General features: G+C 34.7%; 1 protein-coding gene across 3 annotated transcripts in view; it reads left to right on the top strand.

Moving 5' to 3' along the window:
- TBL1XR1 (TBL1X receptor 1) overlaps positions 1-16,533 on the top strand; it is a 170,271-nt gene that overhangs the window by 86,454 nt on the left and 67,284 nt on the right. The window contains exon 1 of one of the 3 annotated variants that reach the window (XM_044251817.1): positions 13,616-13,731. The exons of the other annotated variants lie outside the window; for them this stretch is intronic. The gene's annotated coding sequence lies outside the window, so the exon portion shown is untranslated. Of the gene's footprint in view, positions 1-13,615; positions 13,732-16,533 lie in introns of those variants that run through there. 3 annotated transcript variants of the gene reach the window in all.

Below are 16,533 nucleotides of genomic sequence, written 5' to 3'. Positions count from 1 at the left end.
CATTTATGTTGGTTCTAAATTAGTGTCAGCATTAGAGATGAAGAAGGCCAAGATTACAAAAAAAACTTGCTTGTGGTCTGAGGACACCACAGCCATTTGTACACATTTGCATGATGTGCAAATACATCATAGGTATTGATTCTTGGTGGTAGTTTTCTCATGAACCTGAGAGTTGCCCAGGTTTTTAGTGAAACATGTGCTACATAGTATCCTATATTTTTTTCCCCTGAAAATGCCATCAAGCAATGTTTTGTGGGAATGTATAACTTCTGTCTACCACCCCCAACCTCAACTTTGTTTGTGATACAAATAAGGATGGGGGGATTCATAATAACTCTTTTTTGCTTACTCTTCACTTGCCTAGGCACAAGCTATTTTAACTCTAATTGCACCTTACTTCTTTATGATTTACAGCTACTTTCCTAAATAAATGTTGCATACTCTTTTCAGTAAATATCTCATTGATTAATAGAAGCCATTGGCCAATAAGTGTGTATTAGTATTTTAACTTTTTATTGAACGCATTTTCAAATATACACTGAAGAAGACAGAATAGCATAATGAACTCTCACCCAGCTGCAGTAATCACCAGGTTTGTTTCATCTTTAACCCCGTTGTTCCATGTCTCTTTTCACCCGTTCCCCGCCTTCCCCCAGTTGTTTTGGAGCCAATACATGTACCACATTTCATTCATAAATATTTTAATATGTATCTATGTAAGATACGGACTACTTAAAAATATATACCACAATACCATTTTCACACTTTAAAAATTGACAATAATTTATTTTTTATTTGAAAAGGGATTCAAATGTACTTTGGAAAAATTGTAGTAAAAAACAAAAGTTGTTATCTTAAGTATTTTTAAGTGTGCAGTTAGTATACTTAAGTGTAGTGTTAACTATATTCTCATTGTACAGCAGTTCTTTAGAATTTTTTCATCTTACAAAACTGATACCCATTGAACAAAAACCTCCCATTTCCCCTTCTTGGCAGTAGGTGGCAACAACCATTTTATTTAATTTTTGGTTTTGAGTTTGATGTTAACTATTTTATACAGTATAAGTGGAATCACAGTATTTGTCTTTTGTGACTGGCTTACTTAGCATAATATCCTCTAGGTTCATGAGTTTTGTAGCATGCAGCATGTGACAGGATTTCCTTCTCTTTAAAGGCTGAATATTCCATTATATACATATACCGTATTTTCTTTATTCATTCGTTATTGAACATTTAGGTTGCTTCCCTCTTTGGCTTTTGTGAATAATGCTGTAGTGAACATGTGTGTGCATATATCTCTTCAAGATTCTTTTACTTCTTTTGGGTATATACCCAGAAACGAAACTCTTGGATCATATGGGGACCTCCAAACAGTTTTCAAGAGTGGCTGTACCATTCTCCATTCCCACCAAAAGTACACAAGAGTTCTGATTTTTCTTTTCTCTACATTCTTTCCAACACTTACTATTTTCGGTGGCGTTCCTTTTCTTTCTTTCTTTCCCCCCTTCCCTTCCCCTCCCTTTCCTTCCCTCCTTCCTTTCTTTCTGGACAGTGAACATTCTAATGGATATGAGATCATATCTAATAATTTCTTAATGTTACTAAATAGCCGTTTAGTTTGTTCTCCTCATTTGTTCATAAATAGTTGTTTCTACAGAATCACAACAAAATCCATATAATTACATTTGGTTGGTATGTACATCTTCCTCTTCTGTCTACTTACTGCATTTTTTCCCTTTTAATTTATTTACCATGTGAAGTGCCTCATTTTGTGTTTTGTTAATTGCATCCCTGTAGTAAAAAGCCTCTCTTTCCCTTGTGCTTTTTTGCAAATCAGCAGTCATATTTAAGAGCTTAATCTAATTCAGGTTTTTCTTTATTTTGTGGTGTCAGGGTGACAGAATATTTCATAAGAAGGTCCTTAAGTACTCCATGAAGATGTACGTATTTAGTTGTCTCTGTGATATTAGGTCATTGTTGCTCACTGTTCATATTTCTTATTTCAATGACAACATGCAAGATATTGATATCCTAATTATATCAAGGCATTATTTATGACCTGTAATATCTCTGTAGAGAGAAACTTTCCTCATCAGATACTTGGTTACTCTGTGGCACAGTTTGCACAGGAAAGGCATACAAAATACTTGATTCTTTTCTTTATTTACCACTTTTCAAATTATTGAGTTGTTTCCTACTAGGAGTCTTGGGAAAGCAGACCAATGAGGACTTTTTTTTTTTTTTTTTTTTTTAAGTATCATTGGGCCTGTGGATTAAAATATTTTATATGTATTGCATTGCAGTGTTTATTCTTACTATGATGCTCAAATGGTCGTGGCCAAGGAGCCTTTTTAAGCTGACTTTTACATAAACTTTTTTCTTCTATATATTTATAATATTATGTATTACTAAATATAAATGTAATAGAAAATAGCGTATATTATTAAAGTATAAAATACAGACTAAGTGAAACCTGTGAGTTAAAATATATAAAATGCATATTGAACAGTTATATATAATACTGATTTTTATCTTAATATGTATTTCTATATTTAAACCAGTAGCACTAATATGATTCCTAAATTTTGGCCTGTAGTTTACAGTCCCACTGAAAGTTTACAGTCAAAGTGTTACTTTTATAGTACTTGGAGTAAGTCCACTTGGAAGAAAAATCCACAGTTTTTCTGCCATCTTATTATATAGTCAGGTTCATTTATTTCATAAGATGAAATGAAACAACATATTTGAAATATGAAATTTAATATTTCATGTTATATAGTAAGGTCCTTTTATTTCATTTTATTTTTAGTATTTAGAATTTAAATATTTTGATAGTTTTGTTTTGTAACTATATATAAAACATTTATGCTACTTCATAATAAGGTACATTTTTATTTTCTTACTCCCCTTCTAGGTAACTGATTTTTATCTGTAATTGCTAGTTTCAAAAAATTAGCAAACCCACGTATATACTCATATTGGAGATCATCTTATAGTACTGTATGGAGTCAGTCCTCATTCCTTTTCATGGTTGTGTGATCGTCTTTTACATGGATGTACCGTATCTGTTTCAAGAATGGGAGTTTTAGGTGTGATCATAAATACGCATTTTTTTAAGGCAATTTGCCAAATTCCCTTAGACATTATGGCATCTTAAATTCCTTCCAGCAGTGTGTGAGGTTGCCTGTTTACTCACTTGCAAACAGTGTATAGTCAGAACTTTCTGGGGGGGGTGTGTGTGTGTCTGTGTGTATTTAATCTGATAGGTGAGAAATGGTATCTCACTGTAGTTCTAATTTGCATCAGTTTATATGTTTTACAGCTGTTTGTGTATCTTCTACTTTGAACTATTCGAAAGATATATCCTTATTTTCAAAAAAATGTCTTTTTTTTGACCAGTTCTTTAGATCTCCTATTTTCTCTTTTTGTGATTTTGTAGTTATCCCACAACTTCATAAAATTAATTTGGCTTAACAGTAAGATTTTCCTACTAAGAAAAAATAACCATGCTGACCAATTGTCTTAGATTTGATTTCAGTGGAATGAGACCCTTGAAAGAACTGTTTTACTTGAAAAGTGAACCTAGAAAGTTCCTGTGGGAGTGGGGAGTGGTGGGAAAGTAAGAGACAAAGAGGCCAGGACAGCTGCCTTAAAGAGTAGGTTACTGTTGTGGACTTTTGGGGCTTGCATCGTATACCTTGGGAGATGGAATAGAACAATGCCTCTGAGTTGTTGCACTCCAGGGCCAATGAAGCTGTAGTGGTTTGTCTATAAACTCTCATTCCCTGTTGGTGGAGTTATGCTGTGGGGTGGGGAGGGCGTCAGCTCCTTGGCGACTCCTGCCTGACCTAACCTGTGGCCAGAGCTGACCCTCAGGTGTTTGTGGAAAGAACCTGCTTAGTTCCTAAGGAAATTGAGTGGCGAGATGTGGACCGGGTGCCACCAACACGTGTGCATTAGTGAATACTCCGGGCTGCAGTTGTGTTTCTCAGTGTGAATCAGTAGATCATTCTTCTTGTTCTCACGTTGCTCTAGTGTGTTTTGTTAACATCTGTTCACCCAGAACTTGATTATCTGATAAAACCAGAACTTGAGAAGTGATAAGAGTTGTGGCTTGCTAGATTGAAGATAAGGCCCCAAAGTGTTGTGACCCTCCCAAGTAGCTCCCAAGAAGCAGTGATCTCTGTTCCCTTTTACTGTCTACTTTTTTTAAAAAAATTTTTTTCTGTATTTAAAAGATTTTGTTTAGTTACTTGTGAGAGAGAGTGTACAAGCAGGGGGAAAGCAGTAGGCAGAGGGAGAAGCAGACTCCCCACTGAGCAGGGAGCCCAGTGTGGGACTCGATCCCAGGACCCTGGGATCATGACCTGAGCCAAAGGCAGATGCTTAACCAACTGAGCCCCCCAGGCGCCCCTCTTTTACTTTCTACTTTTTAATCAAATTATCTATAAATTCATTTGTTCTTTTTGTTGTAGAGAAGTTTATTGTCGTTATTTATCATCTCACTGTCCTGTAATTTTGAAGTGGCGTTATTAAATGTGAAGAACGAATGGCATTACCATATAGATGGCATTGTGTGAAGTACTTTCTTTTGGTTGAGAATTTATGCCTCTAGAGAACTAATTTTCAAATCAGTAGTAAAATGGATATATTGAAAAACTCTTAGTCTCTAGGGTATTTTTCCCCCCCTTAATGGATGAAGCTGAAAATACGCACAGGCTCAATTTCTTTCAGAAGGGCTTATGCCTTTGTATATGTCTGAGCAGTTGTCTCTTTGAGAATGTCTAGTTTATCTTCTATTAAAAACAACAAAAAAAGATAAACTCAGAAAAGGAGAGCATATACATGTTGGAGTTATATTTAATTGATCTCCTGTATTTTTACCATTGGGTGATGTTACATAATGTTGAGGCTTCTATAACTAAAATGGGACCTGAAAGATTGTGGTTATCTATCATCTGAAAGTCAAAGAAAGTGGATTTAAGTCTTATATTAAATGTTGTAGTAGAACTTTTTATGGTGGGTTGTTTTTGTTATTTAAAAATTTATCTTCATGCTTCACATAATTTTGGTGTCAGTTCCATAGATTCTTAATATAGGCACCTTGCAGTCAGAAACAAAACCTAGCTCTCTTCTTACCTCAAGGGACTCAGAATAGAGTGAGAGCAAGAATTTAAAACCCACATAGAGGTAGAAGGATGGGTGGTTGATGGAATAACATTAAAACAAAAAGTGTCCTATTTCTGATTGTTTTTTGTCCTTATTTCTAAGTATTTCCAACTTCTCAAACTACCCAGACTATGTTAAATTCAGTCTTACTAGGTTCTAACATATTCACGGTTGGGCCACATGCTTTCATATTAGCAAGATAGCCATAAAATTTGAAGCCTACAGGCCATTGCAAGTTTCTTGGGTGTATTGAAACCGTTAGGAGTCTCTTTTTATTTCCACTGCTCCTTTCTTTCATCAATCCATGTATCTTTCTAGTGCATAGTAATGTGTTTTGTTGTTGTTGTTTCTTAATTTTTAATTTTTTGCTCCCAAAAGAAATTAATTTAGTAAAGTTTGGTATGTAAAAGACAGGAATTTTTGGTTTTAATAGGTGTACTGTTTGTTCTCTTCTCCTTGTTGGCCCTTTTTATGCTTTCAGTCATATCTTTGGATTGTTTTCCCTTGGTTCATTGGAATAGAGATCCTTCTCATTGACTATTTTCTCTTCCAACCTCTGATTGCTGTTTTCCTCCTGTAAGGAAGATTTTTTTTTTTTTTTTAAGGAAGATCTTTTTTTAAAAAAGAAAAAGATGCTAAAGTTCTTATTTCACTATATTATATAAAAGACAGTCTGATTTGATGTTTATTTTTATTCAGATGTTTAATGGGATCATTTTGAGTTCATTATAATCTGATACTTTAAGAGTGAGAGAGTGTGGAGAAGAGGCAGAGGGAGACTGCAGAAGAGAGGGACTCTTAAACAGACTCCACGAACAGCGCCGAGCCCAGTGCAGAGCCCAGTGGTGCAGGGCTTGAACTAATGACCCTGAGGTCCTGACCTGAGCCAAAAACAGGAGTCGGACACTTACCAGACTGACCACCCAGGCGCCCCTATAATCTGATATTTTTAAAAAATGACTTAGGAACATAAGGGTTTGCGAATTTAGAACACATTACACAGAAATAATTTAAATGTGTAGGAGACACTGAAAAACATTTTGATTGATTTAAAAGTTTTTTGATAAATGATAAAGTACATAAAAGTCAGACCAGAAATAGAAGGTGTAGTGAATGTTCTGTGTTAGTAAATATCTTGCTTAAATCTCTCTGTAACCTTGCGAGATTGTTAATATCTCTGTTTTATAGATGAGGAATCCATTATTCCTGTTCATAATCACATAGATAATAAATTGTAAAGTCCACTCTGAACCAGGTCTTGTTTCCACAGTCCTTTCCTGAGTATGTCTGCAATTCTGAGAAGATTGAAACTGTGGCAAGATGAAACTAGGGTGGGAGCCTAGGTTCTCACAAAGATCACCTTTTTTTTGCATGAGAAACAGTTAAGGAATAAAATCGTTATACTGTCCAAAACAAAAGAAGTTATATCTGTTTTAAAAATATAGAGAGGTTTCGGTATTTGTAAATTTACTTAAGACTTTTTGTTGCTTTCATTCAAAGCAGGGATTTGATATTTTGGCCGAAATTTCAGAAACTAAGTCACAATAAAACCTTTGATGTTAATATTGTCTTCTTTTGATGTATATTTCCTTCCCTAAATCTTTAAAATCATTTAATTGAGAAGTATTTTGTTTTATAATGCCTTTTAATATATTCCCTACATGATATTTCTTCCCCACAGTTGTGTATAGGATGAAGTAGACAGTACCTTTCATAAAAAGAAATACTTTAAATTCAGGTAGTTTGAAATGATATGGAAGTCATTTATGGATCTTTTTTCCCCCCTTAAAGTGGGCTCTGCTCCTCGTAGAGATGTAAATTTGTTTCAAAAAACAAACTTTCTGTGATCTTCTTGCCATGTAGGACTATCCTTTTTATCACCATCAGTCTGTAGTTGTGTGTGTGCGTGTGTGTTCTGTGACTCATCCAGACACCATGGCCCTTGTTTGCCATTGTGTCCCTTTCCCCTTGTCCTTCCACCTCCATAGCTGGACCTGCAGTATATAGTGTAGCCACTAGCGATGTGTGGTATCGAATACTTGAAATACGACTAGTCATAGCTGAGGTGTGCTGTAAATATAAAATACATACTAGATTTCGAAGACAAGGTATAATCTTGATTTTGAAATATTAATTATAAGAAATTCCATTTGGGTTAAATATGTATACATATATATATATATAAATATGTATTTTATTGGGTTGTATACTGGGTTAAGTAAAATATATTCTTAGAATAATTGCCCCCTGTTTCTCTTTAAATTTTTCATGTGACTACTAGAAATTTAGGATTATATAATGTAGTTTGCATTGGCTTACATTGTATGTGTGTTGACAGTGTTGCCCTAGACTTTGGTAGTCATAGCTTCCTGACCTGTGGGTTCTCCTTATCTGCCAGAAACAAGTAATCAGAGCAGTGAAGAACTTGGCTAATGCTAAGGCCTGGGGAAACAGGAATGACCTTTAGAGCATTCCTAGAATTAGATCATGGTGTTGCCAGGTGAAGGAGGGGGGACCCAGCCTGTGTTCCTAAGGTTCCCTCACCAAAGGTTCTTGGTCTTGTCACAGGAAAGAATTCAGCGACAGAAACACAACACAGGGGGTGAATGACACAAACAAAGTTTATTAAAAGTGAAAGTAACTCACTCTGGAGATTTGAGAGCTGGGATGGGAGGAAGCTGGAGCTTGTGGGCTGCATGCCCTGGGGCCAGGGCAGGGGCGGGCGGGGTGGGGTTGGGTTTCTGTCTTTATTGAAGGTTGTTAACTAGGGGTTAGAATATCCATTACTTGGAGTGGGGAGGAGGGTTTTGTGAATTTTCTTCGTCATTGGGTCAGTGGTTTCCCCGTGGTGGCATCCGCCATCGTGGGCCTGTCTGGTTTGATCAGGTTTCATGTGGAGTGTGGCCAGGCAGGCGTCTGATGTTCCCCACAGCTGGCTGTGACTCCCTCGCTGCTGACCTCCAGGTATTCTGTTAGGGCCTAACTACCTGCCTTCTCTAACAGCGGGTCTGCATTATAAAGCTAAGTAAGTTGTCCTCACTAAGTAGGTCCAAATTTTACAAAGAAGGAATTAGAGCTCAGAGAATTGATGCCATTTCATCATTTGTTATAGTTACAGAACCAACACTTGAACCAAATGAACTTCAGGTGGTCCAGCATTCTTTAAAATTCTGTATCCTACAAATCATACAGAATCAGAATGTTTTTCAGAGGTGAATCATGAGAGCTTGCACAGGATCTCAGGAGAAGATAGAATAATGAGACTTAAAACATTTTAGTCTAGGTTTTGTGTTTTGTTTACTGTTTGGTGCTAAAGATGCAGATTTTTGGGAAATTCTTCTTTTATTAAAATTAGATATTTTTCTTATCTGTTTGTGTTATTTTCTTTCTTCGGAAATCAGTTATTCAGTGTTGGTGTTCCTTTGTGCTTGTACTTGTCAAATCATTTTTTTCCCTAGATTTTTCCCACTTGTAAAGTTTCCATTTGGTTCTTTTTATACTTCTGAGAGCTTCTGTCTTTTCTGTTAATATACTTTTACCTTGTGGAGGATGGATTAAAATAGCTGCCTTAACGTTTTGTTTGCTAATTCTCACATCTGAATAATCTCAAGATTGGTGTCGCATTCTGGTCTTTTTTTTTTTTTTTTTTTTTTGTGAGTTGGTCAGATTTTCCTGATCCTGTGTATGTTAAATAATTTTGGATTGTATCTTATGAATGTTGCGGGTTTTGTTTTTTAAGTAAAGCAGGTGATCCACGTGGTTAGCTCTCCTTGTGTGTGGCATGGCAGTGTCAGTCTCCAATGTCAGTTCAGTGTTCAGAGGTTTTGCTGTGCTGCTATGGGCCTACTCCTTGCATGTACCACTCAGGGTTAGTGTGGGATCTGAAGAGTGGCTTATGTCAAGGGTCTCAAAACCTTAGCTTCTTTGGGTGTGTTCTACATACATGTCTTCGGTTGCCTTTGGAACTTGCATTGGTTCATGGGCAGAATCACAGTATTCCCTCCTCCAGCTCTCAACATCTCCCACTCCCAGAAACCTTTTCTGGGTTTAGTTTGTCTCTGGATTGAAAGGGACTAGATTAGTCAAGCCCTTGAGGAAAAGAAAGAAAGAATAGTTTTTCTGAAGTGGAAAAATAGGGAGTTATAATTTTAAAAATGAAGTAGTGGCTCCTCCTGGACAAATCCTCCCACTGATTGTGAATACAGCCTTTGGACAGTATGTGAAAAAACATGTGGACACTGTAGAGCAAACAAAAGTAGGAACTGGACTTGAAGCAGTTCCTTTAACAACAACAACAACAACAACAACAAAAGAAGAAGAAGGAATGGCCCTTGGGTGAGTTTCACTCATTTTGCTGGTGTTTTGCTTCAGGCAGGCTTCTCCTGGCTTGTTTGCTGTCTTTACTGGCTTGAGGAATCATAACAAATTCAGAAATACCACAGCAGCTGTAGAGTGATGGGAGTCCAGCAGGAGGACAAGAGAGGAAATCCTGCAAAAGAAAGAACCACAATGGTGGAATACCAGATTCTGTATAGAAACTGTGCCAAATATGTGGCTGACCCCTACACTGGAAACATTTCAGATGTCTGTCAACAAGAAAATAGATAAACTGCTGTGTACATACAACCCAACACTGCTGAGCAATAGAGAGGAACGGAGTCTTGGTACTGGCAGCAACTTGGGAATAATTCCTGAAACAGAATGCTGAGTAAACATAGCCTTATGTAAAATTAGGGCATAATGATAATACCATTTCTATCATGTCCTAAAAGCAGGCAAATTTACCTATTGTGTGTTAGAGTGGGGCAGGCAAAATTAATGTTTTTAAAAAAAGTAGTTGGCTGGGCTAAGAAAAATGGATGCATGGGTGTTGGAGACAGGGTTTAAGCAGGAATGGGCATATGAGAACTTTCTAGGGTGATGGTAATACCCTGTGTCCTGTTAGGGATTTGCGTTACTCGAGAATATCTTTGAATGGTAACCCTAATATCTATCCATTGTATATTATGTAAATTTTTCCTTTGAAACAAACACTGTATTAAGTGCTTTACTGTAAATAGTTAAGAGAAGCTGAAGTTTATATAGGGAAAGTATACAGATCTGCAACTTACTTTGAAATGCTTCAGTAGTTAGATCAATTGAGAGAATGGTAAGACAAAAGGAAATGTTAATTCTGAATCCTAGTGGTGGCCATGTGAATACTTCTGTACAGTTTTTTAAGTGTTTTCTGCATGTATAAAATTTTTCACAATAAAATGTTATAAAAATAATAGTAGGTAGTATTTTCCTTAATCAATTTCCTATTTGTTAATAGGTTGTTAGTAATCTAATGAAAATTGATATTTTTTATTTGAAAATACTAAAAATTAAGTTTATGACTGTCATTTTTGTGCCTGTATACTGAGCTCTGAACTTCTTAGGATACAGAAGGATACAGAAATGAAAATGAACAATAAAAGTGAGAAGACAATACCCACACAAATAATTTGATTCCTTCAAAGTGATATAGCAAAGGCTCATTAAGATCATTTATAATACATAAATTCTGAGGGGATGGATACATAATTAGAGTATGCTTAGAGTCAAGTATGATTAATGAGAGATGGAATCCCTTGGGTTGCTTATTTTGAACAAGTTTTTGAAAATAGTATTAGAGACAAGTATTAGAATCTCTTTCCATTTTTTAAATTGACCAGTTGTCATTTATGAATTTTGGCTTAGGATGCATTTTTTCTAAGTATGTTGTATTCATTTATCAAAAGAAGAATGCTACATAATTTTTATGCTAGAATTGTTAGCCAGGTTAAATTAGAATTTGGTTTTTGAAATTATTTTTATTAACATATAATGTATTATTTAGAATTTGTTTTTAAAAACCTGTATTTTAGGAATGTGGTCATAGTATGTTAATGAGTTGTTTGGTTAAAAGGCAAATGATCATTGTTCCAGAATTTTGTGGTTCTTTAAAACACTTGGAAAGATAGGTGTAGTGCCATTAAAATATAATACCCAATATTAACTATAACATTTATAAAATACTAATTCATTTCTTATCCTTATATACCCTTAGGAAATCTATTCTGATAGGCTAGACTTTTAAAATGTATATATCAGAATAAATTTTAAGTAGGTGAGGATGAGAGAAAAGTAAAACAGTATTAATAATTACAAATTATTAATTACAAATTGTAATAATGAGATGTGAGGTTTTTAGCCATTCATTTGATCAACTCAGTTTCTCTCTTATTGATAGCTTTTTTCTTCCCCAGTCCTGAAAGAAGAATTTCCAACAAAACTAAGCAGTTATTAAATGTATTTTAGAAAATAAAAAGTTATATGAAATTGCATGATGTTATAAAGGCTTCATGTTTTCTTAGTAACCAAAATAGTCTGAGTTGGACTTATTTTTAGCCTTTTGTTTTTTTTTTTTCCTCTCCAGTTGTATTGCAGTAATAAAAAGAATTACCATTTCTAGATATTATAACTTTTTCAAAGCATTTGTGCTGCTATGTTGTGCCCAGCTCTAGCCATTTATAGTGTTCCAAGAATTCTATATTATTGATAACTGAATGAGGTATTTTGGTCTTCGAGCAGATTATACCATGTGATGACTTACATAAGTGGTGGAAAGAATTACAAATGTGTTGATGTTCTACAAATAGAAATTTAGTTAGGAACAATCTAGTGGGCTTCATGTGATGTACCAACTAGTTATTTAAATTTCAAATTCTCCTTTAGCTCCTGCTGATCTTGGTGCCAACCCTTCCTAGAGGAAAAATTTACCCAAGTCAGTAGTTCGGTCCTGAAATTTTGCAGGAGCTGGTTTTTACATCTGTATAATACTGGCTAAAAATAATATGGCTTACAGAATTTTATTATTTGTAGTATTTTTGTCAGTAAATAAGCTAAGTGTTTAAGTCTCTCTGAAAAAAGTCATGGGGGTGGTTAGGTAGATGGAAAAAATTTCTGGAAACAGCTCATGCTTAAAATAGAACCCTAAATATACTTTGCATATCCATCCTGATTTCTGTTGTTTGCCATTAAGTGTAAGGTTATTTTAATCAGCTCATTAGGATTATAAATCAAAATACCTAAATTAAAATGGAAAATAAATTCATTTTAAAGAAAAAGTTTGTTCCACAGATTTTTCTTTTATCTCAAAGATACATAGATATCACAACCATTTTAAGACTAACCAAGAACAAATTTCATTGCCATCAAGACTGCTTTATTTTTGCCTTTGTTTCTGCCAACCAGAGAGAATTTTATTAGTGATTCTGAATAACTTACTAGGCAATATATTGCCAAGGTGAAATGCTCAAATGAATAATTAATAGAATTGCCTGTATGCCAAGTTATTTTATAATCACTTTAGGTAGTTTGCATAAAACAGGCTTTAAAAAACAAGTTGTTTTTTTTTTTAAGTTTTTTTTTTCACTGAATGTTTCGTTGTATATTTTTAGCCTTTAAAAGGTACAGATTACATTCTTAAAAAGAGTAGGTTTGTGACAGACGTTGGTTGTGGAGATAGGTTTATCAGTTCTTAGATCTTTGGAGTTTTAAGTCTGCCAGGTAAGAACCATAGCATTCTTGTAAGCAATAAATAAATAAATAGTAGAATGTCAGCTGATGTATGAACTTAAAAACATAGTATTCAGTTTATTAGATTCAATATTCAGTTTATTAGACCCTGAAGTATTTACTCAGACCAGGTAATTAATGTTATTTAGGTAATTGCAGTTAGACAACAACCAATTTTTTGAGACACCAGAGTCTTTTTATTATTTACTGGTAGAAGCTTGATTTCTTTCATTGTAGAGAACTTAACACTTTTTAAATGTTTCTAAGTGTCATTGGGAAAAGAATTACCAGTTAACCAAAAAAAAAAAAATTATTATGCATAGGGAATATATGCTCATTAACAAAGAAGGATATCACAAGCATAATTATTTTATTGCATATTAAAATTAAATAATTGTTTAATTTACTCTAATCATTTTTTCTTGTCATTTTATTTTTTGTTCAGTTAGTTAATTGGAGACCCTTGTGAGGCACTTTATCACTTAACATAATTATTAGACAAAAGGTGTTTTCTGCACTGTTTTCTAGGTTTACTTGGGCTGTCTGGCAGACCAAAGGTGAATAGGGTTTTTCAGGTCAGAATTTGGTCACTCGTTTAGATGATAATGCTGCTAAGGCTGGTATATTGTAAAAACCTTTCTAGCAGTTAAAAATTATTAAGTAATTGCCGTTTGAAGTTCAAAATTTTATGAACATTGTTTTCATCTCTGTTCCCACTCACTGTTTCCAATGTTAACAGTTAAACTTCACTGTTAACAAAAGTCCTACATTTTATTGCTGCTTCTTGAGTTTGTCCATAGACTCCCTCAATGTTGAAGCTAGAGGAGCCCTCTCAGATCTCTAATTCAGCACCCTCATTTTACAGATGAGGAACTGAGGCCTTGGACTAGAACAGAGGTCCCCTCGCTCAGTCCAGGACTCTTTCTATTACATCATGCTGCCTGATGTTTGTTTATGGGACTCAGCAACATCACATACAGGGTGAGCTTTTTTTTTTTTAAATGAACACACACAGTAATTTGCTTCTCATCAACTGCTGTTCATCATTCCTGTCTAACTCATTCTTTCCTTTTTTACCCATATCCGTCTTAATCCATAATATGGCCCAGTTACTTGTGACCTTATTTTGGTGCTACTTGTTCTTGGCATTCAGCTATTATTTTAAGAGTCTGACTCTTAGTAAGGTTTTTTATCAGTTACCATTGAAGCTTTACCAGGTACTATAGCAAGAGTAGTTTAAAGTTTATGACTGGATGATTTTTACAGAGTTTGTAAGTTTAGATTTAAAAATGAATTACAGGTGTGTGCAAGAGTGTGGATATGACATATAAGAGCAGATGTGATACTAGATACAAGAGTTTTTTTGTGAAATAATAAAATGCCAAGAAATACTAGCCATTCATGTTATATAACCTGTGAACTCATGGATTTAAATAAGTATATTTGCGTTTTAGATTTTTAATAATTTTTTGTATTGATGTTCAGATTCTTCAATTTTTCGCTAGGGAGTGCCTGTTCTCGTTGGTTCTTATGGCCTTCAGACAAGACCCTACTAATTTTAGGTAGCTTTTGTGTTTTCTGGTGTAAGATGTTACATGGTTTAAGATACAACATGGTTTTCAGGGGTAACTCAAGGACTTCAAGTTCTTGTAGTATATGATTTACATATTTCTGTAGTGTTGTTTCCCTTCTCCTTTCCATTTTATTTTGAATTTTGATGAACACTGCCCATCATTAATTTTGCTTTTGTATAAGGAGGAAAAAACAGAATCTTTCAGCTTAATGAATTATTATGTTTCTCTTGTATATTCATTTTTTTATCTGTTGTCTTGTGTCACTGAAATAGCCATGATGTCAATATTTACAATTCTAAGGTAAACTAAAACACTAATGCTCAACTATGAATGCTGGATAAATTTGTTGGATTGGATAGTATACCACCATGACCAGTCACCTCACACGGGTACTTTGTATTACTTACATATTATATATTGTAAAATTTGGGGGGTTCTTTGATTATTTAGTTATTTATCAGCCATTTTAAAGGGTCCCCACCCATCAGATAACTAATTGGGTTTCAGGTGAACTAAATCAGAGGTCCAGAAATGCCATGTGGATTTTTTTTTTTTAATCAGTGCATGAGTATATATAAATTGTGCATGGATTGTATTTCTCATGCTGGAATGGGAGTGCTGTGTTTTATGACATAAAATTAAAAAAAATACATTTGAATAGCTACTATGTGATGGGTGCTAGATACAAAGTGTAGACTGTTTTTTAAAATATTTATAATTTGTGGTGGAAAAACAAGTATGCATAATAAAAGGTGATACAATGACAGCATTAACACTTATAATTGATCTTCCTTACATTCCTACCTACCTGTGAGGTGTGTAGGTTAATTTTATTCCTATTTTACAGAACAAGAAACGGGGACTCTGGAACTTGGTTTGTTGTCCAGATGTCAAAAGCAGTAGCATTTGAAAGAAGCCATCAACATTCTAATTTCTAGTCTGATACTCTTTTGCTACTGCCAAGTTTTCAGAAAAATAAAACAAAACACCCAACTGTGATGTTGGTATTTGAATAGGCTGCATAAGGAGGTGACATTTGAAGAATAGAAGAATTTGAGCACCTACAGTTGGAACGAAGAGCTAAAGAAAAAGCAGGGGTTTTAGAATGCTACACCTGAATATATGCTCATGAGGAGTAGGGTGGATTCAAGTCCTACGGCTAGATGCTTGAGATCACAGAGGGGGAGCTTAAGTGCCTGGCCAATCTCTTTGGAGTGAAATATGGAAGTTATTAAGTAGCAGTAAATAAATATATAATCAATCGTTATGGTTTATGCCTTGGTGTCAGAAGATAATAGGAAGAGACCTAGGAGACTCTGAGGCTAATGTAGTAATACAGGTGGCAGGTACTATAGAAAGAAAGGCCTGGCTGAAAGTGGTGCTTTACAGTAATAGGAGATGGATTCTATAAAGTTCCAGGTAAAAACTGAGGTTAAGAATTACATCCAACAGGATACTAAAGTTTCAGGTGTTGTGAGTGGTAGAATCAGTGATAATTATGGGCAAGAGGAGAAACAGATTTGGGAGTATAGGATAGAAGTTGCCTCAGATAATACTGAATTACGAGATTCCAAGAAGGCATATAAATAGATGTGTGCATTGGTCAGCTAAAACTAAATTCCTTGAGTGGGAGAGATCAGGATGTGTGGAGTGGCACATAATAGGAGAGGTATTTTCTGATTCTTTAGAGTGTTTGAGACCCTTAGTTGGGACAGTAGACAGAAGATCAGAAGGCTAAAAAGGCTGTACATATGTTAGGGCAGGAAGAAAAATGGGTTCAAGAGAGGAAAGAGGACGAGTCAGGAAGCCAGCTGTGGAAAGTTCAAAGACAGTTGTGATTTTCTTAAATGCTGAAAATGGCCAGGAGTGGAGATTAAGGAGTATGAAAACCCATCGGATTTGGCGGTGATTGATAATAAAGTGTTTTAAATTCAAAAAGTCAAAAGTAGAACTTTAGCAATAACAAAAATAATTTTACAAAAATACATTTTCCTTTATACATTGTATTTAAATACATAAATATGATTATTTACATTTTATACATAAAAGGAAACTCTTTCCCTTTGTTCCCCCAACAGTTTATTACTTTTAATGATTGTGTAGTACATGAATATTATGAATATACTATAGTCTTATTTTGGTACTCCTCTTTTAATGAACATTTACTTTATTTCTTTGTTTCCCCTTTTTTTCCACTAAAAAAACAATG

Source organism: Neovison vison, chromosome 6, assembly GCF_020171115.1.
Source record: "Neovison vison isolate M4711 chromosome 6, ASM_NN_V1, whole genome shotgun sequence".
In the NCBI taxonomy this organism is placed as follows: Eukaryota; Metazoa; Chordata; class Mammalia; order Carnivora; family Mustelidae; genus Neogale; species Neogale vison.
This window is presented reverse-complemented; position numbering and strand designations above follow the sequence as displayed.